Source organism: Papio anubis, chromosome 12 (genome assembly GCF_008728515.1).
Source record: "Papio anubis isolate 15944 chromosome 12, Panubis1.0, whole genome shotgun sequence".
Classification (NCBI taxonomy): Eukaryota; Metazoa; Chordata; class Mammalia; order Primates; family Cercopithecidae; genus Papio; species Papio anubis.
Window position 1 is genome coordinate 121,272,947 of NC_044987.1, and position 23,427 is coordinate 121,296,373.

General features: G+C 40.6%; 1 protein-coding gene across 2 annotated transcripts in view; it reads right to left on the minus strand.

Moving 5' to 3' along the window:
• The window catches only part of KCNQ1 (potassium voltage-gated channel subfamily Q member 1), a 405,037-nt gene that overhangs the window by 235,768 nt on the left and 145,842 nt on the right, over positions 1 to 23,427 (minus strand). The window lies entirely within an intron of this gene.

Here is a 23,427-nt window from a genome sequence, read left to right on the forward strand (position 1 = left end):
ACTCTTTCATATCCTTGTTGATTTTCTGTCTTGTTGTTCTATCAGTTATTCAGAGTGGGGTACTGAACTATTACCCAACCACTACTGTTGGATGAAGTGGTGGGAGGTGAGGCTATGTGGCACTCTGCTTAATATCCTCCCCTGTTCTGGTGTCAGGGAGACAAATGTGGAGCTGACTTTTCGTCAGAAACAGTGGTACACAGAAAGAGTAGGGTAACATATCCGAAGTGCTCAAAGTAAAAAAAAAAAAAAAAAAAAAGTTGACCAAGAATACTGTATCCAGAAAAGTTTCTTTCAAAAATAAGGCAAAATAAAAACATTTCTAGATAAACAAAAACAGAATTTCTTGTTAGCAGACCAGCTTTGTAAGAACTACTAGAGGAAGTTCTTCAGGAAAAAGCAAGTGCTCCTAGTAAGTTCACATATATCCAAAAGCAAAGAACAAGGAGGTAAATAGGAGCAAAGCTGTTCTAGAGTAAGGAAATGCCACCAGTTAGTAACTCAAATCCATAAAAACCAAAAAAGTAGATCAAACATATGATATAAGGAGGTTAATAAAACAGAAACTAGGAATATATACTTGCTCTCCTTTCAGCTTCTTTAAAGATGTATCATTATACAATACGATTATAATAGTGCATAATGAAGATGTAATATATGTAACAATAATACCACAAAAGTGGTAAAACTGAATAAACTCATACAGGAATAACTTCTATATCTCACCAGGATTAATATAAATATGAAGTAAATTTTGAGACAATACATAAGGTAAGCCCTAGAGAAAACACTAATAACAAATAGAATATTGAAGAATCATAAACGAAAATTTATATTAGAAAATATTCACTAGATGGAAAAGAAAGCAGCAAAGGAGAAATAGAGGAACAAGAAATAGTACATAGAAAAGACAAAAAGTAAAACTGAGGATGTAAATATAACTATATCAGTAATAACATTAAATGTGAATGGATTACACAATCTAATCAAAGGCAGGAATTGTCAGACTGGATTTGAAAAACAGGATCCATCTGTGTTCCATCTATATGAGGCATACTTTAGATGAAAACTGCCGACTGAAAGTAAAAGGATGGAAAAATATATATCATGTAAGCAGCAACCATAAGTAACTTGAAGTGCTATAATAAAGTCAAAGGAGACTTTAAGAATGTTACTGAAGTTAAATGTGAATATCTCATAATAAAATGTCAGTTCATGAGAAGATATGATTATAAACATATATTCACCTAACAATAGAACTAAAACATATGAAGCAAAAACTGACAGAACTGAACAGAGAAATAGTCAGTTCAACAATAGCAGTTGGAGACTTCAACACTCCACTTTCAATAATGTGTAGTAGAAGAAAGAAGATCAATAAGGAAATAGAAGATATGAGCAACACCATAAACCAACTAGATTCAAAAGGTAATTATAGAGGACTTCACCCAACAACCAACATTTAATATACAGTATTTTCAAGTGCACATGAAGCATTCTCCAAGAAGGACCATATGCTAAGTCACGAAACAAACCTCCATAAATTTAAAAGGATTGAAATAATACAAGGTGTTTTTTTCTGAATATAATGGAATAAAAGTAGAACCCAGTAGCAAAGAAATTAGGGAAACATACACATGTGGAAATTAAACAACACTACATTCTTAAATAATCAATGGGTGAAAGAATTCACAAGGGAAATTAAACGTGCTTTGAGATTAATGAAAATGAAGATACAACATAACAGAACTTATGGGATACATTTAAAGCAATGCAGAGATGGAATTTTATAGCTATGAATGCCTGTATCAAAAAATAAGGCTTCAAATTAATAAGCGAACTCCCCAACTCAGGAAACTAGAGAAAGAAGAGCAAACTAAACCTAAAGCAAGTAGAAAAAAAACCAAAATAATAAATATTAGAGTAGAAATAAAATATGGAATATAAAAATAATAAAGTCAACAAATCCAAAACTTTGTTCTTTGAAAAGATCAGCAAAATTAACAAACCTTTGATAGATTGGTAAGAGAGAGGGAGAAGGAGAAGAAAAGAAAGGGAGAAAGGGGGAGGAGGAAAGAGAGAGGGGGAAGTGCATGAGGCGATGGAGGAGAGAGAAAAATCACTAAAATTGAAAATGAATGGCAGTTTTACAAATTAAAGGAAAAAAAAGAGGCTAGCTGCAGTGGCTCACCCCTATTATCCCAGCACTTTGGGAGGCCAAGGCAGGAGAATTGCTTGTGGCCAGGAGTTCAAGAATAGCCTGCACAACAAAGCAAGACCCTATCTCTACAAAATATTTTTTGAAAAACAGCTGGTGTTGTGGTGCACACCTATCATAAGGTAAGGGGCAAGGATCACTGGAGACTAGATCAAGGTTACAGTGAGCTATGATTACACCACTCTATTCCAGCCTGAGCAACAGAGAGAGACTCTGTTTCTGAAAAAGAAAAGGAAAAAGGAATGAATGAGGGAAGTATACTACCAACCTGACAGAAATAAAAAGGATTATGAAGGAATACTATGAACAATTTTGTGCCAATAAATTACACAACTTAGATGAAATGGACAAATACCTAGAAAGATGAAAACTGACTAAGAAATAAGCAGAAAATGTGAATGGATCTATAACAAGTTAAAGAGATTGAATTAGTTATCAGAACACTAGTCAAAAAGAAAAGCCCAAGAGGGCCAGGTGGCCAAATATCTAAAGAATATAAATTCTTCAGGGATATTGGTCTAAAATTCTCTTTTTTTGTTGTATCTCTGCCAGGCTTTGGTATCAGGATGATGTTGGCCTCATAAAATACTGGCAAACCGGATTCAGCAACACATCAAAAAGCTTATCCACCATGATCAAGTGGGCTTCATCCCTGGGATGCAAGGCTGGTTCAACATTCGCAAATCAATAAACATAATCCAGCATATAAACAGAACCAAAGACAAGAACCACATGGTTATCTCAATAGATGCAGAAAAGGCTTTTGACAAAATTCAACAGCCCTTCATGCTAAAAACGCTCAATAAATTCGGTATTGATGGAACGTACCTCAAAATAATAAGAGCTATTTATGACAAACCCACAGCCAATACCATACTCAATGGGCAAAAACTGGAAAAATTCCCTTTGAAAACTGGCACAAGACAGGGATGCCCTCTCTCACCACTCCTATTCAACATAGTGTTGGAAGTTCTGGCTAGGGCAATTAGGCAAGAGAAAGAAATCAGGGGTATTCAGTTAGGAAAAGAAGAAGTCAAATTGTCCCTGTTTGCAGATGACATGATTGTATATTTAGAAAACCCCATTGTCTCAGCCCAAAATCTCCTTAAGCTGATAAGCAACTTCAGCAAAGTCTCAGGATACAAAATTAATGTGCAAAAATCACAAGCATTCTTATACACCAGTAACAGACAAACAGAGAGCCAAATCATGAATGAACTTCCATTCACAATTGCTTCAAAGAGAATCAAATACCTAGGAATCCAACTTACAAGGGATGTAAAGGACCTCTTCAAGGAGAACTACAAACCACTGCTCACTGAAATAAAAGAGGACACAAACAAATGGAAGAACATACCATGCTCATGGATAGGAAGAATCAATATCGTGAAAATGGCTATACTGCCCAAGGTAATTTATAGATTCAATGCCATCCCCATCAAGCTACCAATGAGTTTCTTCACAGAATTGGAAAAAACTGCTTTAAAGTTCATATGGAACCAAAAAAGAGCCCACATCTCCAAGACAATCCTAAGTCAAAAGAACAAAGCTGGAGGCATCACGCTACCTGACTTCAAACTATACTACAAGGCTACAGTAACCAAAACAGCATGGTACTGGTACCAAAACAGAGATATAGACCAATGGAACAGAACAGAGTCCTCAGAAATAATACCACACATCTACAGCCATCTGATTTTTGACAAACCTGAGAAAAACAAGAAATGGGGAAAGGATTCCCTATTTAATAAATGGTGCTGGGAAAATTGGCTAGCCATAAGTAGAAAGCTGAAACTGGATCCTTTCCTTACTCCTTATACGAAAATTAATTCAAGATGGATTAGAGACTTAAATGTTAGACCTAATACCATAAAAATCCTAGAGGAAAACCTAGGTAGTACCATTCAGGACATAGGCATGGGCAAAGACTTCATGTCTAAAACACCAAAAGCAACGGCAGCAAAAGCCAAAATTGACAAATGGGATCTCATTAAACTAAAGAGCTTCTGCACAGCAAAAGAAACTACCATCAGAGTGAACAGGCAACCTACAGAATGGGAGAAAATTTTTGCAATCTACTCATCTGACAAAGGGCTAATATCCAGAACCTACAAAGAACTCAAACAAATTTACAAGAAAAAAACAAACAACCCCATCAAAAAGTGGGCAAAGGATATGAATAGACATTTCTCAAAAGAAGACATTCATACAGCCAACAAACACATGAAAAAATGCTCATCATCACTGGCCATCAGAGAAATGCAAATCAAAACCACAATGAGATACCATCTCACACCAGTTAGAATGGCGATCATTAAAAAGTCAGGAAACAACAGGTGCTGGAGAGGATGTGGAGAAATAGGAACACTTTTACACTGTTGGTGGGATTGTAAACTAGTTCAACCATTATGGAAAACAGTATGGCGATTCCTCAAGGATCTAGAACTAGATGTACCATATGACCCAGCCATCCCATTACTGGGTATATACCCAAAGGATTATAAATTATGCTGCTCTAAAGACATATGCACACGTATGTTTATTGCAGCACTATTCACAATCGCAAAGACTTGGAATCAACCCAAATGTCCATCAGTGACAGATTGGATTAAGAAAATGTGGCACATATACACCATGGAATACTATGCAGCCATAAAAAAGGATGAGTTTGTGTCCTTTGTAGGGACATGGATGCAGCTGGAATCCATCATTCTTAGCAAACTATCACAAGAACAGAAAACCAAACACCGCATGTTCTCACTCATAGGTGGGAACTGAACAATGAGATCACTTGGACTCGGGAAGGGGAACATCACACACCGGGGCCTATCATGGGGAGGGGGGATGGGGGAGGGATTGCATTGGGAGTTATACCTGATGTAAATGACGAGTTGATGGGTGCAGCACACCAACAGGGCACAAGTATACATATGTAAGAAACCTGCACGTTATGCACATGTACCCTACAACTTACAGTATAATAATAATAAATAAATTAAAAAAAAAAAAAAAGAATATAAATTCTTTATGAACTCTTCCAACAACAACAACAACAACAAAAAAAAAAAAAAAATAGAAGAGGAGGAAAAATTTTCCAATACATTCTTTGAGTCCAGTATCACCCTGACACTAAAATCAGACAAAAACATGAAAAGAGAACTTATAAAATTTATTTTACCCATTTTAGGTATATAGTTCTGTGGCATTAGGTAAATCCACGCTACTGTGCTTTATTCTTTCTTGATGTTGTAAATGGGATTGTTTTCTTAATTATATTTTCAGATTGTTTTTGACAGTGTATAGAAATACTATTGATTTTTGTATCTCGTTACAATAACTGTGATGAAAATGATGTAAAAGCCTCAAAACCCTCAACAGAATACTAGCAAGTAAAATCAAGCAATGTTTAAAAAGGATTACACATTATAACCAAATGGGACTTATTTCAGGAATGCAAGGTTGAATTAACATCTGAAAATCAATTAATGTAATGCACCATTATCAATAGAATAAAAGACAAAACACCACGATTTCTGTCAGTCTGTTCAGACTGTTATAACAAAATACCACGAACTGGTGGCTTATAAACACAGAAATTTATTTTTTTTTGCAATTTTACAGGCTTGGAAGTTCAAGGTCAAGGCACTGGCAGATTCAGCGTCTGCTGAGGACCCACTTTCTGGTTCATGAACAGTTGTCTTCTTGTGTCCTCATATGATGGAAGAAAAAAAAGAGCTCACTGAGGTCTCTTTTACGAGGGCACTAATCCCTTCCATGAGGTCTCCACCCTCATGACCTAACCACTTCCCAAAGGCCTCACTTCCTAATACCAACATTGGGGGTTAGGATTTAAACATATACATCGTGAGGAAACACACATTCCGTCTATAGCAATTAACGATAGAATAAAAGACACAGAAAAGCATTTGGGTGATAAAATTCAGTACCCTTCCATGATGGGAGAAAAAGCCGTACTCAGTATACTAGGAATAGAAGGGAACATCTTCAACCTGATAAAGGGCATCTATTAAAAATCACAGTTAATATCATACTTAACAGCAATGACTGAATGTTTCCCCATTAAGATCAGGAACCAGACAAAGAGATCTGCTCTTTCCACTTCTATTCAACATTTACTGAGTGTTCTATCCAGGACAATTTGGGAAGAGAAAGAATCCAGACTGGAAAGAAGTAAAACTACTTGGAGATGGCATAATCTTTGTGTTAGTTCAGTTTTGCATTACTATAAAGGTACACCCAAGGCTGGGTAATTTATAAAGAATATTTTAATTGGCTCACAGTTCTTCAGGCTATACAAGAAATATGGCACCAGCACCTGCTCCTGGTGAGGGCCTCAAGAAGCTTACAATCATGGCGAAAGGCAGAGGGGCAGGCATATCACATGGCAAGAGCAGGAGCAAGGTGGAGGGAGGTGGCAGGTTCTTTAAACAACCAGCTCTTAGCATAAACTACCACAGTAAGAACTCGCTGATTACCATGGGGATGGTACCAAGCCATTCATGAGGGCTCCATGCATGATCCAAACACCTCTCACCAGACCCCGACTCCAACATTGGGAATCATTTTAATATGAGATTTGGAAGGACCAAACATCCAAACCATATCACTGTTGTATACAGAAAACCCCAAGGAATCCATTGTGAAACAATGATAACTAATGAGTTCAGTAAGGTTGCAGGAGACAAAATCAGTATACAAAAATCAATTGTATTTCTACACACTGTCAAAAAACAATCTGAAAATATAATTAAGAAAACAACTCCACGTACAACAACCTGAAAAAAGAGTAAAGCACAACAGTGCAAATTTACCTAATGCCACATAACTATATACCTAAAATGGGTAAAATAGTAGATTTTATGTATATTTTTACCATATTAAAGAAAAATAAAATACCTTGGGAATAAATTTAACAAAAGAAGTACAAAATTTATCCTCTGAAAATTACAAAACGCTGTTGAAAGAAAAGAAGATACAAATAAATGGAAAGACATTACATGCTCATAGACTAGAAGACTTAATATTGTTAAGATGGCAACACTCCCGGAATTGTGTTGATCTACAAATTTAACACAATCCTTACCAGAATCTCAGCTGGTTTCTTTGTAGAATAATAAACTGATGTTAAACTTCATATGAAAATGCAAAGGACCCGGAATAGCAACAATTTTCAAAAAGAAAAGTTGGAGGCTTCACACTTCCTGATCTCCAAAATGACTACAAAGCAACAGTATTCAAGAAAATGTGATACTGGCATGAGATAGATATATAGATCAAGGGAATAGAATCAGAGTGTTAAAATGGAGCCATACATCTATGGTCAATTGATTTTTGACAAGGATGCCAAGAACATTCAATGTGGAAAGAATAGTCAATCGAAACAATTGATATCCACATGAGAAAAATAAATTGGACCACTCCACATCATATACAAAAATTAACTCAAAGTGGATCAAAGACATAAATACATAACAGATAAAGCTATAAAATTCTTAGGGTAAACATAAGGGTAAATCTTTATGACCTTGGATCTGGCAGAGATTTCTTAGATATAACACCAAAGAACAAGGAACAACAATAAAAAAGTAGATATATTGGACTTCATAAAAGTTAAAAACTTTTGTGCTTCAAAAGACACCTTAAAGAAAGTGAAAAGACAACCTACAGATGGGAGAAAATATTTGCAAATAATTTATCCGATAGGGGACTTGTTACTGAATATATAAATAACTCTTACAACTCAAAAACAAAAAGACAAATATCCCAACTTAAAGAATGGATGAAGAATTGGAATAGACATTTCTTCAGTGATGACATATATATAGTCAATAAACACATGAAAAGATGCTCAACATGATTAGTCATAGGAAAATGTAAATCAAACCCAAAAGGAGGTACCAGTTAATAACCACTAAGATGGCTGTAATTGAAAAAAGATAATAGCAAGTGTTGGTGAGGATGTGGAGAAATTGCACAGTGCTCATATGCTAGTGGTGAGAATGTAAAATGATGCACCCACTTTGGAAATAATTGGTCAGTTCTTCAAAGAGATAGTTATCGGCCGGGTGCTATGGCTCACACCTGTAATTCCAGCTCTTTGGGAGGCCGAGGCGGGTGGATCACAAGATCAGGAGATCAAGACTATCTTGGACAGCATGGTGAAACCCCATCTCTACTAAAATACAAAAAATTAGCTGGGCATGGTGACACGTGCCTGTAATCCCAGCTATTTGGGAGGCTGAGAAAGGGGAATCGCTTGAACCCAGGAGGCAGAGGTTGCAGTGAGCTGAGATCGCACCACTGCTCTCCAGGTTGGCGACAGAGCAAGACTCCGTCTCAAAAAAAAAAAGAGTTATCATCTGACTCAGCTTTCCATTCCCATGTGTTTTCATATCCCTTTCTTTTTTTTTTTGAAGCAGTCTTTAACAAATTTGCCCAGGCTGGAGATGCAGTGGCATGGTCTCAGCTCACTGCCTCAGGTTCGCTAATCTCACAGGCACCTCCCGAGTAGCAGAATTATAGGCACTTGCCCTCGCTGTTCAATAAGAATGGCGTTCATGTTGGCCAGGCTGGTCTCAAACTCCTGACCTCAGGTGATCTACCTGCCTCGGCCTCCCAAAGTGTTGGGATTACAGGCGTGAGCTACCACCACACCCAGCCTTTCATATCACTTTCATGCCCAAGAGATATGAAGACACATGTCCACACAAAAACCCATATACACGTGTTCTAGAGGCATTTTTCCTAGTAGTCAAAACGTGGAAACAATCTAAAATGCTTATCAACAAATGAATGGATAAACAAAATGTTTATTCATTGTATATCATATGATGGTAGATTATTCATTCATAAAAGAATGAAGCACAAGGACTGGATGCAGTGGCTCACACCTGTGGTCCCAGCAGGTTAGGAGGCCAAGGCGGGCAGATCACCTGAGGTCAGGAGTTCGAGACCAGCCTGGCTAACATGGCGAAACCCCGTCACTACTAAAAATACAAAAATTAGCCAGGCGTGGTGGCGTGTGCCTGTAATCCCAACTACTTGGGAGGCTGAGGCGGGTGAATTGCTTGAACCTGGGAGGCAGAGGTTGCAGTGAACCGGTATTGCGCCACTGCACTCCAGCCTGGGCAACAGAGTGAGACTCTGTCTCGGGAAAAAAAAAAAAAAAAAGATGAAGTATGAACCTTGAAAACATGATGCTAAGTGAAAGCAACCAGTCACAAAGGACCATACATTGTATGATTCCATTTATATAAAATGTCCAGAATAGGCAAACCCATAGAGAGAAAGATTAGTTATTGCCTAGGGCTGAGGGGGGATGGAATAGTGGGTTTGGAGTGATATTTAAAAGGCACTGGGTTTCTTTTTGGAATGATGAAGATGGAGTGGCAGTTGCACAGCTCTGGGGATACACAGGCACACTTCACTTTATTGCACTTTGTGGATATTGTGTCTTTAAAAAATTAAATGTGTGTGGTAAGCCTGCATTGAGCAAGTCTATCAGTGCCATTTTTCCAACAACATGTGCTCGCTTCATTCTGAGTCAGCATTTTTTAGCAATAAAGTGTTTTTCAATTAAGGTAGGCACATTGTTTTCTTAGACATGGGGCTATTGCACACTTAATAGACTACAATATAAACATAACTTTTATATGCAGTGGTAAACCAAAAAATTTGTGTGACTTGCTTTATTGCAATATTTGCTTTATTGCAGTGTACTGGAGCCGAACCACAATATCTCCGAGGTATGCCTATACTAAAAACCATTCAATCATATTCTTTAAATGGGTGAATTGTATGTATGTAAACTATTATCTCCATAAGGCTGTTAGAAAAAAGCTATAGGAGAAAATATTTGGGGTCCAGGGCCAAAGTCTTCTTAGACCTGACATCAGAAGTGCAATCCATAAGAAGGACACATTGAATCTCATCAAACTTTAAAATGTTTGCTCTATAAAGTACCTTGTTGAGATGATGACAATGAAAACTACAATGAGTAAAATATTTGCACCCTGTTTCTGACTTAGTATAAGTATCTAGAATATATAAATATCTCCCAAAACTCGACAGTAACAAAAAGTCTAATTGGAAAATTGGAAAATGGTATCAATAAGAATTTCACTGAATAGAACATAAAAATGGCAAACAGGCACATGTAAAGATGTTCAGTATCATCCTAATGAGGAAATGTACATGTAAACCGCAATGAGATCTCACTACACACCTATCTGAATGGATAAAATGAAAAACAGTGTGAACATCAAATATCAGCAAGAATGCAGAGAAACTACATCACTTAGACATTGCTGGCAGGAATGGGGAATGTGAAATGGTGCAGTCACTCTGGAAAATCAGTTTGGTAGTTTCTTATAAAACTAAACATGCAACTGCCATACAACTCAGCAGTTACCAGCGGCTTTTATCCCAAAGAAATAAAAACTTATGTTCACACAAGAACCTTACAAGAATATTCATGTCATCCTTATCAATGTATAAGGTTCCCATGGCTGCTGTAATACATTTCCACAAACTTAGTGGCTTAAAACAACACAAGCTTTTTTTTTTTTTTTTTTTTTTTTTTTTTTTTTTTAACAGTTCTAGAGGCCAGAAGTCTGAAAAGAGTCTTAAGGGACTAAAAATCAAGGTGTCAGCAGGGCCAGTTCCTTCTGGAGGCTCCACTTCCCTTTCCTTGCCTTTTCTTCTGGAAGCTGCCTGCATTCCTTGGTTTGTGACCCCTTCCTCAAATCACATTGCCATTTCCTGCCCCTGCTTCCATGGCCACATAACCCTCTTTCTCTTCTATAGTCAAATATGCTTCTGCCTCCCTCTTATAAGGACCCTTGTGATTACACTGGACCCACTCAGACAATCCAGGATGATCTCTCCATCTCAAGGTCCTTCATTTAACACATCTGCAGAGTGCCCTTTGCCACAGAAGGCAATAGTCATAGGTTCCAGGAGTTAGGACCTGGCTACTTTGGGGGCCATTGTTCAGCCTACTATGATTTGTAATAGCCCAAATTGGAAATGACCCACATGTCCTTGGATGAGGGAATGGTTAAATAAACTGGGGTATATGTCCATATCATGAAATTCCACTCAGCACTACAATTTAGTGAACTGTCGCTATACAAAACAACTTGAATGAATCCAGAGAATGATGCTGAGCCAAAAGACCCAGTTTCTAAGATATTGTGTACGGTGTGATTCCATTTATATGGCATTTTTGAAAAGACAAAACTACAGAATCAGAGAACAGATGAGTGGTTGCCAGGGATTAGATGAATAGGGTGGGAGAAAGTTGGTGTAAAAGGACAAACAATGGGAATCCTTGTGGTGATGGAAACACTCTGTATCTTGACTCTCACTGTTGACATCCTGGTTATCATATTGTGCTATGGTTTTAGAAGATGCTACCACTGAGGGAAACTAACTAAAGGGTGCATGGGATCCCTATTATTTCTTACCATTGCATGTGAATGTCTAAAAATAAAAAGCCTAAAAGTGTCATTTTTTAAAATGGGCAAAAGATCTGAATAAATATTTCATTAAAGAAGATATACAATTGAGCACCAAGGACATGGAAAAACGCTCAGCATCACTAGGAAAATGCAAATCACAACCACGATGAGGTAACCATTCCAACAGGACAGTATTTTTTTTTCTTTCTATACTTTCGTGGAAGAGGTGCTAGAGTTGGAAAATTATCATTTTTGCAACTACCACAATAAAGCCTGGTTTCCAAAAGCATTTAAATCTGGGGAGACTTTTTTTGATACGCAGCAGGGTATATGCATGGCCTTAAAGAATCTCCCCCAGATTTTCTATCGGTTGCAAGACAAAATATAGTAACTGTAGGGTAGAAAAGTGGATAATGCCTCAATTTGGTGATCAAAATAACATCTTCAATAAGGGGCAGATACACTGTGTGCCTCAGGATGTGGTACACTAAGAAGGACATCAGGTCACTTACAGAGTACACAACGTGGATCTAACCTGAGGAAACATCAAACTCCCCCAAGAAGTGGCAGACTGTATCTTTCAAAAATATCAGTGTCGTAACAAGAGAAAGAGACTAGAAATGCTCCAGATTAAAGAAGACTGAAGAGACACATCTAAAGGCAATACTGACCCTGAACTGGATCTTTCAGTGGAGGAAAAAATGCTACAAAGGACATTGTCGTGGCAACTGACAAAATGGGAACATAGGCATTAAATTAGGTAAAAGTATTATATCGATGTTTAATTGCAGAAGTCGATAACTGTATTCTTGCTTTCAAAGATAATATCTTTATTTTTCAGAAATACACAGCAAAATGTTTAGGGGCAAAGGGCTGTGGAGTATGCAACTCACAGATGTTTCAGAAAAACATGTTATGTGAATATAATGTAGAGAAAGGGGTTCAAATGATAAAGCGAATGTGGCAAAATGCAACAATTAGTAAACTGGTAAGTCTTAGTGAAGGGTATATAGGTGTTTTATATCTCATGCTTGTAATTTTTCTGTAGTTCAAAATTATTGCCAAATAAAGTTTGTTTTGTTTTAAGAAAGAATCCTGAGGGACCACCTTAGCCCAGCAGGTCACAACTGGGGGCAATTTTGCCCTCCAGGGGACATGTGGCAACATGTCGAGATGTTTTTGGTTGTCATAACTGAGGGAATGATGCTGCTGGCTTCCTGGTAGAGGCCAGAGATGCTGCTAAACATCTTACAATGGACAGGACTTCCTCCCTCAACAAAGACTTATCCGGTACTAGATGTCAATAGAGGTACAGTGGAGAAACTCTGCCCCACTTGGCTGACAACAAGTCAACTCTGCCAGGATGGGTGGGCAGGAATGCCGGCCCGGAAAGAGGAACCCTGCCTGTGGAATTCAAGGTCAGACAACCCAAGAAAAACAACGTGGCCACATCACTGAAATTAACATGCCTATGCCTGTGTCATGGGCTGAATTGTGTCCCACAAGATTTGCAATTGAAGCCCTAGTCTTTAATACCTCAGCATGTGACTCAGCATATTTGGAGACAGGACCTTTGAAAAGGTGATGAAGCTACAATGAGGCTGTTAGGGTGGCCCTAATCCAATGTGACGGGTGCCCTTAAAGAAAAGGATATTTGGACACACAGAGAAACACCGGGGTGCAAGTGCACAGAGCAACGACCATGTGATGACACAGGAAGAAGGCAGCCATCTGCAAGGCAAGGAGAGAGGCCTCAGGGAAAGCAACCTTGCTGACACCTTGATCTCAGACTTCTATCCTCCAGAATTGTGAGAAATAAATGTCTGCCATCTAAGCCACCCAGCCTGTGGTATTTTTGTTATGGCAGCCCTAGCAAACTAATACATTCTGGAAATTTATCACATAGAAATAAAAGTTCTGTACATAGAAACAGGTTCAAGAACCTATGTTCAGAAACAAAATGAATTTTAAGCAATAGAGAACATCACAGAATATGTACACCAAAGGAAATTAAGCAGAGATTATAAATTTTAGAATAGAATTGAAATAGAAATAAAATTCAATTAGAGATAGAATTAAATCAAAATAAAATTGTTCCAGCAGCCTTAGGGACATTTTTACTATTTTACTGATTGAGAAAAACAAGATGCAGAAACCAGGTATGATATGATCCCATAAGTTTGGAAAACAATGATAATGCCTTCATTATGTCACATGTATTTTATTTCATTGAATATTATGTGAACATCAGGAAAAATGTTAGACAACAAATCCTAGATTATCAACATAGGTAACAGAGAGGAGGGGAGCCCAAGCAAACATAAGAAAAAAGTTCTGTACTGAAACACATCTATTCCATTCTACTCATCTGTAAAGTTAAAGTGAATATTAGAAAGTAATACAATATTAAGGACACTAAAAGTAAGAATAGCCCCTAGATTTGTGGTACAAGTGTTTGGAAGGAGAGCAGAGCTGATCTGGTGTTGATAGAGCCTGGGGCCAATTTGGCAGTAGACATAGACACAAGACTGCTGCATATGGGCCCTGGGTGAGCACTTACATGTTCTAACTCAGTCAAGACAGGAGTCCTGGGAGCAGGCACAGTTAGGATCCTGATTTCACAGATGTGGAAGCTGAGGCACAGAGAATGCAGTAGCTTGCTTAGGGCCACGTAAGAAAATGGCAGAGCTGGGCTATGGCCCTAAGAAGGTTGGCCATATAGGCTATGCTCCAAACCACTCCATGAAACCTGCCACTCAAGTTTTAGAAACATAATTGTACAGGAAGGATTTAATTTTCCTGTATCAGAATTTGGCAGATGTATTAGGGTTTTTTTTTGGTTTTTTTGTTTTTTTTTAAACTAAGGGCAGAGCAGACCTAAATGAGGCAATGAATAAACATATATATATATATATGTAAATATATATACACACACACAATCCATCTCAATATACATTTTAGCTGTCCATGTATACAAATAAAACTTTGTGTCCTACAAATACAGAAAATATTTTCTGAGGTCTGTGGAGCATTTACAAAAATAATGGTCTTATTTACATACTTGGACACAAAATCTTCATTAAAAAAAAGTGGAGACTTCATAGGCTACATCCTTTCACTGTAAGCCTACTAAATTAGAAATAAATAACAGTGATAAAAATTTACTGCTTAAAAATTAAGAAGACATTAAAAGAACTCTAAAGAGAAAAATCAAAACACAAAATAAAAACTATCAAGAAAGCAATGAAAAGGAACATATTTCATAATCAGATCTATGTGTCACAGCTAAAGCTGCAATCAGAGGAAAATTTATAGCCTTTAAAAATGCCTTTAGTAGAAGAACTTCAAATAAATGAACTATGACTCTTAAGTAAAAGAAAACAGAGTTAGCCAAGAAAAGGGAATTAACAGCTATAAAAGCTTAGATTAATGAAATAGATAACAAAGAGTACAAAGATAGTTTTCTGATAATATAAATAAAATAGATAAATCTCTCATGTGCTTAAGAAAAAAGGAGAAAAACTACAAAAGTTCAGGCATAAAGGAAAAGAAAAACAAAGAGATGATAGAGACCATAAAATCACTAAAGGAAAAAATTAGTTGCTACCGAGTGGCAACACAATTGAAACACTTGAGGAAATTAAATAGGAGTGAATAAATCACTCCAAAAGATGCAATAAACTAATGTATAACAACTTATCATAAAACAGACTAAAAAGAAATTACTAAAGATGTCCTATAAAACATGTATCAGGCCCAGATGGTTTTACAACTCGGTTCTATTTAACCTTTACAGAAAAGATAATCCCAACGTTCTTCAAACAGTTCCAAGACACAGAACAAGGCAGATAAAACTTTGTTTTGTAAACCATTGTATTTGCCCCCACATAATGGCAGATTTCATACTCTTCTGAAAGATGTACTGTTATTTCTAGGATCAGATATCAGGGATGGCCTGCACCAGTGATGAGAGTGCAGCTTCACAGTTTTGATGACTGTTTAATAGAGATATGCTACTTGAAGCAGACCTCCACTGATGGGCATGTTGGTGGTTTGCAATTATTTGCTATTTAACAATTGCAGAAATCAATATCCTAATGATGGATTATTTTGCAAATGTGTAAGATATGTGTAGAATAAATTTCTAGAATGATTCAAAGGCATATGCATCTTTAATTTTGATTGAGATTGCCTTATTTATCTCCACAGAGGTTTGTATCAATTTATTTTTCCAACATCAATGACTGAGAGTTTCCCGTTACACATACCCATAGAGTGTTATCAAACTCTTTGATATTTAATAATCAGATAAGTTTCAAAAACCCCATTGCTTTAATTTGCATTTCTGTCATAATTGAAGTCATCCGGCATATTTTCATTCTTAAGAATCATTGGTATTTCCTTTTCTGTGAACTGTTTAACTTTTATCTTTATTTACAAGAGCATTTTTTTTTTTTTTAATTTTTTGAGATGGAGTCTCTCTCTCTCTCTCCCAGTCTGGAGTGCAGTGGCGTGATCTTGGCTCACTGCAAGCTCTGCCTCCAGGGTTCACGCCATTCTCCTGCCTCAGCCTCCCAAGTAGCTGGGAGTACAGGCACCCGCCACCACGCCTGGCTAATATTTTGTATTTTTTTAGTAGAGATGGGGTTTCACCGTGTTAGCCAGGATGGCCTTGATCTCCTGACCTTGTGATCTGCTCACCTCGGCCTCCCAAAGTGCTGGGACAGGCGTGAGCTACCGCAGCCTGGCCAAGAGCATTTTTATATAGCAATTAAATTAGCCCCATGCCTATAGGTGAGTGGCAACTGGTTTCTTTAGGTTATCAATAAAAAAGTATTTTCAGTATTTTTTTGCTATGCAAAATATATATTATGTATTTATATTACATATTTATTATAAACAGCTTTATTGAGGTATAATTGACATAACTTGCATATGTTTAAAGTGTGCAATTTGGTAACTTTTGACACACGATGAAACCATTGCCATGATTATGATAATGAACATATCCACTGCCCCAAAAGTTTTTTTGTGCCCTTTTGTCCTTTTCCCTCATGCCACTACCCCTGACCCCCAGGTAACCACTGATAACCACTGACATTTTTGCCACTCTATATTAGTGGTCATTTTGTAGATTTTTACATAAATAAGATACCATGTACTCTTCTTTTTTTTTTTTTTTTGGTCTGGCTTCTTTCACTCACCATAATTATGTTGCAATTTATCCATATTGTAGGTGTATCAATGGTTCATTCCTTTGTATTTCTGAGTAGTATTCCATTGTAGAAATATACCACAACTTTGAAAAAAATCTATTCAAATGATGGGCATTTGGGTTGCCTCCAGTTTTGGGTTTCCAGTTTTTATAAAGCTGCTATGAATATTCCATGTACAAATGGTGGCATGCATATGATCTTATTTCTCCTGGATAAATACCTAAGAATAGAATGGCTGTGGAATATGGTAGGTATATATTTAACACATTAAGAAACTGCTGAACTGTTTCCCAAATGGTTGCATCGCTTTGGACTTCGCATTCTCACCAGGAGCATGTGAGAGTTCCACCTCTGACACATCTTAACCAACACTTGGTATCATCCATCTCCCTAATTTTATACAATATAATAATTGGGTACTGGTATTTCATGGTGTCTTTCATTTGCATTTCTCTAATAACTAATGATATTTCAGCCACATCTTCAGGCTCCACTTCTAATTCTAGTTCTCTTGCAGTTTTCACATCAGCAGTTACTTCCTCCACTGAAATCTTCAACCCCTCACAGTCATCCAAGAGGGTTGAAATCAACTTTTTCCCAATTCCTGTTAATGTTGATATTTTTACCTTCTTCCATGAATCACTAATGTTCTCAATTTCATCTAGAATGGTGATTCTTTTCTAAAGTGTTTTCAATTTACTTTGGCCAGATTCATCAAAGCAATCACTCTCTATGACCGCTATAGCCTTATAAAATGCATTTCTTAAATAATAAGACTTCGAAGTTGGAATTACTCCTTGATTATGGGCTGCAGAATGGAGGTTGTGTTAGCAGGCATAAGAACAACATTAATCTTCTTGTACATCTCCATCAGAGGTCTTGGATGACCAGGTGCACTGTCATTGAGCAGTAACATTTTGAGAGGAATCTTTTTGTCTGAGCAGTAGGTCTCAAAAATGGGCTCAACATATTCAGTAAACCATGTTGTCAACAGATGTACTGTCATCAGGCTTTGTTGTTCCGTTATAGAGCATAAGCAGAGTAGATTTAGCATAATTCTTAAGGGCCCTAGGATTATTGAAATGGTAAATGAATACTGGCTTCAACTTGAGCAGGGTTGCCACAAACCTTCAATTTGTAAAAAATGCATTATCAGCAAAGTGCAACCAAAGTGCAGTCAATAAGAATGAGACATGCCTGTATTTTAAAAATTTCAATTTCTGGTTATTTGCTGCAAGAATATATGAATGGAATTGATTTTTCATATTAATCTTGTATCTGCCACCTTACTAAACTCATACATTAGTCATAGTGGTCATCTTGTATATTCATCAGATTTTCTACATAGATAACCATGTCTTCTGCAAATAAAGACAGTTTTACTTTATAAAATAAAACTCTCCTCTCAATATATGTAACTTAGACTTGCTCTCACAGGAGACTGGGGTTTCTGTTTACACTGCATAGGTTGTCTAGAAGATCCCATTTCTAAAACATGTATCATGAAGGTCCTGGATTGGTTCACTCAGTCACCCTGTACAAGCAAAAGTACAGCTTCTCCAGAGGCATGTACCTTATACAGGATACATAGGAACCCCACAAACAAAAACATCCACCACACAAACTCATGATCTAAATTGCACACCCACCGTGAAATGAGCCATCATGAGCAAGAGTCAGGAAAAACTACAGTGAACAGAATTAGATTCTCCAAGAACTGCAGATGATGAAATGACATGATAGAGCGTACAAAATACACAGGTTCAAATGACCTAAAGATTTAAAGTTGTAGTTTAAAATATGAGAAAGGTACAAGATGCTAAAATAAAGCAAATTAAACCCACATACAAGGATTTATAGGAATGGAAAAAATATGTAACTGAAAGTCTCAGTGGGTGGATAAAGCAGTGGAACAGAAACATCTCAAGAGTTAGAAACTGCATGGAAAATTCTGTGAATGAAGCAGAGGGAGACAGAGATAGAAAATCTATGAGATAGCTGAGGAAGACAATGAGATGGTTAAATAGAAGTTTCTGGAAAAGATCAGAAGCATTAGGGGAGGCAATATTCTACAACATAATGGTACTGACTTTCCACAGTTGACGAAAGACATAAATCCTCAGATTCAGGAATCACAACAAATTGTAGGCACGATAAATAAAAATAATCCACCACCTTGGTACAGTACAGTGAAATTTCTGAACACTGAAGTCAAAAGGAAGGTTTCTGAAGTCACTAGAGGTAGGGTCACTTACAAAGGAAAATCAATTAGCCTGATGAGCCACAGAAGCTAGGAGACTGCGGTGTTATAGCTCCAGAGTCTTCAGACAAAATGTACACATTAACCTGTAACTTTCCCCCCAACGAAATCATCATCCAAGAATAAAGGCAAAGTAAAAATATTTCAGACAACCAGAAACTGAGAGTTTACCTTCACTGAAGGAATCACAGACTTCAGGAAAAAGGAAATTAAATCCAAACAGTGAGACAGAAAACTGCAAGTCCATGAGTAAATATCTAGATGTATGCAGCATCAACAAAAAGAGGATTGTTTAAAAGACAAAACCAAAACACTGGGCAACAAAGGCCCAGGAAACGGCAGGAGACAGTACGATCTGGAGCACCTTGAGGTCCCAGTGAGGTTCCAGAGGAGTTGGGGTGACTTTTGATCTCAATTGGCAAAGCATTCAGGATTTAATCCTGCAGCAGCCACCAAAAATGTACAATCAGAACACACAGCTTGAATGGAGGAGTGGGTGAAAGGCCAGGCTTGGTGTGTTGGGCTGAGGATGTCAAGCTGGGAGCAGGAGGAGGCTATAGCCTGACCCTGTGAGAACCAGGCTCACAAGCGTAGAAGTGAGAAGTTAGGCTGTTCCATGACGCATGCTTCCAAAAAGCACACATACGAGTGTGAAGGATGAGACCCCAGGCCACACTGGGGACCTCTGGGTATGTGATGCATGCTCCTCCAGCACGCTGCCCCACTTCACAAATGGGAAACCACACAATCATCCCAGGTCACCTGACAAACACGTGGTGACATACACAGGCACAGCTTTGAAGACACCTCCCCAGAAGCCCTTCAGAATGACCTCCAGGCCGGTGGACACGTGCGTGCTACCCGATCCTACGTCACAGACCCCGACCTTCCAGCCCAGTGTTCTCTGAGCAGCAAAAGGCCTCTGAGGCGGCCTCCAGGACCAGTGAATTTGGGGAAGTCTCCTCTGCCCTCCTAGGGACTCGGGTGTTCAGGAGGCCACCTCCGGCCAGCCCTGCTCTTGACAACCCACCTCCGGCCCCTTTGTCAAGACAAAACCCTGGTGGCACAGCCCTGTATTTTTATCGTGTACCCACCATGGGTTACGTATGGTACCAGCTCGGGAAGGGTCAGTAGTGAAAAACAAATGGCCACTCCCCTTTGAGGAGGGGACTGGACAACCTGGTCAATGGTGACCTGGCTGTGGAGACAACTAGAGTGGAGGAGGGGCGGGGTAGTCAGCGCAGGATGGAGGTGGCTCCTTCAGGACTTCTGGGATCCAGGAAAGACAGTTCCAGGCAGAGTGAACACAGTGGCTCTGAGACAGGGACAGCGAGGCAGGATGGCCAGTATGTGGCTCCAGCCCAGGCCTCTTCTGACCTGCAGATGTGGATGGCCTGTGCCTGCTTGGATCCCCTGGGCAGGAGGCTGCCTGTGTCTGCCCCCACCCCGCAAGCATACAGAGGATCTTCAGGACCCCCAAGGCAGCAGCAGCCGGGCTGTGAGTGTCAGGCTCCCCAGGCTAGGCATGGACAATGGCCGCCGCATCCTCGCAGGTCCCCCGTCCCTTCAACACTGCCAAGCCAAGCGGCATGAGGTTGGGTCCCCTTGCATCCTTCATGAGCAGTCTGTGACACTTCACTGCAAAGACCCTAGGGCTAGGCTGGTCAGCCCCTGCTGCGCTCTGGCTCTCGGGTTGGGCGGCTGCTGACATTCCCCTCCCTTTCTACCCAGGTCAGAAGGTTGGGGGAACGGCAGCAGGCCCTTCCTGATGGGATGAGGGCTGGTTCCTCCCCTTAGTGAGGCTGCTCTGCAGGGACCACGCAGCCCATTTTTGCTGCAGGTTAGTCTGTGTTCTGATGCCACCGTGAGGGACCTTCTTCCTTCCCAGCCTCCCTCCCCTGAGGTCTGCCACTGCCATACCTGCATGTGCCTCTTGGCAGGCTCAGTGGGGTGTCAGGACACACAGGTGTCCTCAGGAGTTGCCCACATGGCCCTGTCCTTCCGTTTCTCCATCTATAAATGGGGCCAACACTGCATAGCACCAGCTAGAGCACAAGCTGCAGGGGCCTGTGTGCAGTGGATGGCGCAGACAGGTAGGAGCCCTGAGGCAGGGACAAGGGGACTTCTGCCTAATCTGCGGGTTCACACAACAGAAAGCACAGTCAGGCAAGGTTGAGGCCTGGGTTGGCCTTTGCGGGGGATCAGTGTGGCTGTTCATACCCTCCTTGAGGGAGTGGGGCTGTGGGGCTTCCCCAGGGGTGGCATCTGCCCTGGGATCCGCATGCCCTTCTCCCCATGCCAGGACTCTCCAAGAGCCTTCTGGGCAAAGGGGACTCAGGAGTATCAGGGGCTGCTCTAGGTCCCTGGGGGCCAGGCCGACAGCTCAGGCTCCAGAAATCTGGTGGCTCCAGCCTGGGCTGACTTATCAAGTTAGGAAAGAAAAAAGTCCAGCAGGAAAGAAAAACCTTCTCCGTGGAGGAGCATTCCACAAAAGGCGCCTGACTTTCTCCGCACTCGCCCCTCATTAACATTCCGCAGACAGCACTAATGACTTCATAACACTAACCAGGCTGAATGGATGGCATCGACTCGGGCTGCCCCGCATTCAGCAAGCAGCAAGCGATGCTTCTCCAGGCCGCACACAGGCTGCGTCCCCAGCCCCCGGCCACGCCCACCTGCCCGTTAGCATGCGCAGAAAGCCCCCATTTGCATGGAGACAATGGTCCCAGCCCTGAATCCAGAGCTGTGGGGGCACTGGGCACTGGTTGGCACAATCGCCCTTTGTGCCGGCTCCAGCGGGCAGGCGGGAGCACATCCCAGGGGCTCAGAGATGTGGCCGGGTCCCAGCCAAATCCTGATGGCATCTAAGGCCCCGGGGAGCCTGGTGCCCAGTGGACGGGTGCCTGGACTTGGTCTTGCCTGGTGACTTCCACAGTGGATGCCCAGGAAAGCCCCAAGGGGCAGGGAACACCACCCGGCCTCCTGCCAAGGATGGGGTGATGCAGGTGAGCCATCCTGAATAAACTGGAGCTTGGCGGGCTGGGCTGGTGTCTGCGAGCACAAAGGGTTGTGAACAGTGTGGGTTTGTCCCCTCTCTGCCATGCATATGATGTGACAGCATCCTTACAACTGCTGGTAAGCTGGAACATTCGGGTTGGTCCCAGGCACTGGGAAGAGGTCTGAGAGGGGAGGGATGGATACAGAAGTGACCAAAGGGTAAAGGGACAGCTGCTGAGGAGGGAATGGATCATATGACCTGGATGGGAGGGCAAGGTGGATGACCCACCTCCTCTGCCAGGCATGGAACCCTGGCCACTTGGCACAACTGAGTCAGGGCCTGGCTTCCAATAGCCCAGAGTCCAGAACAGTGGGGTCAAGTTTCCAAGGAACTGGGCCACATGGAGTCCTCCCACGGGGCATGGAAGGCAGGGAGAGTGGGGAGCAGTCCCTCCAGGGTGGGGTCAAGCCTCCTTAGAGGGACATGCCTTGGAGTCATGGAAGAAGGGGTCTGAGACTTCAAGGGGCAGAAACCAGGTGAGCAGAAACAAGGTGAGCAGGAACCAATGCAAGGCCCAAGTGCGTGATGTCTGTCTGGACAACAGCAAGTGGTCAAAGGGGAGTGGGCTTCAAATGCTGTGCTCCCCCCACCACCTGGAAAATGAGGGCTCTCCCATGCTGGGAGGGCAAGGCCACTGTTTCGCATGGGCCTGAACTAGTGCTTCTTTCTGGCACTATGACAACCAAGTGTTTTCAAAACAGGTGCCCCTTTCCCCCCAGGGGGACTGCACCCTGGGACAGGGGCTTCTGCAAACGTTTGCCAGGGCCCCTGCATTGGTGCTACAGTGCAGCAGCCAGCAAGTGCCATCTTTGTATCAGAACACAGTCACCACTGTGTCTGCCTCAGAGGAAGCAGCGAGCAGGGTCACAGATGGCACCTTTGCACGAGGTACTGGGGAGCAAACAGGCTTCACTGTGTTTTCTCCTGGGAAGACAAGGGGCACGCCCCTGTCCTGGTGGCAGCACAGCTATCTCAAATACCCTACACTGGGCTCAGAGGTCAGAAAAAGCCAGAATCCTTCACATTTGGTTTTAAGAGAGCTGCTAGAGAATTTGGCAGTTTGGGATCACAGTCCCCAGAAGTGGGCATTGAAGTCATATGCGAGAGAAGTTGGAGCTCCCAGGGAGAAGCGGGGTCCCTTCCACCTCTCCTAACTCTCAAGGGCATCTGTGGCCAGGGAGCATGAGGTCTCC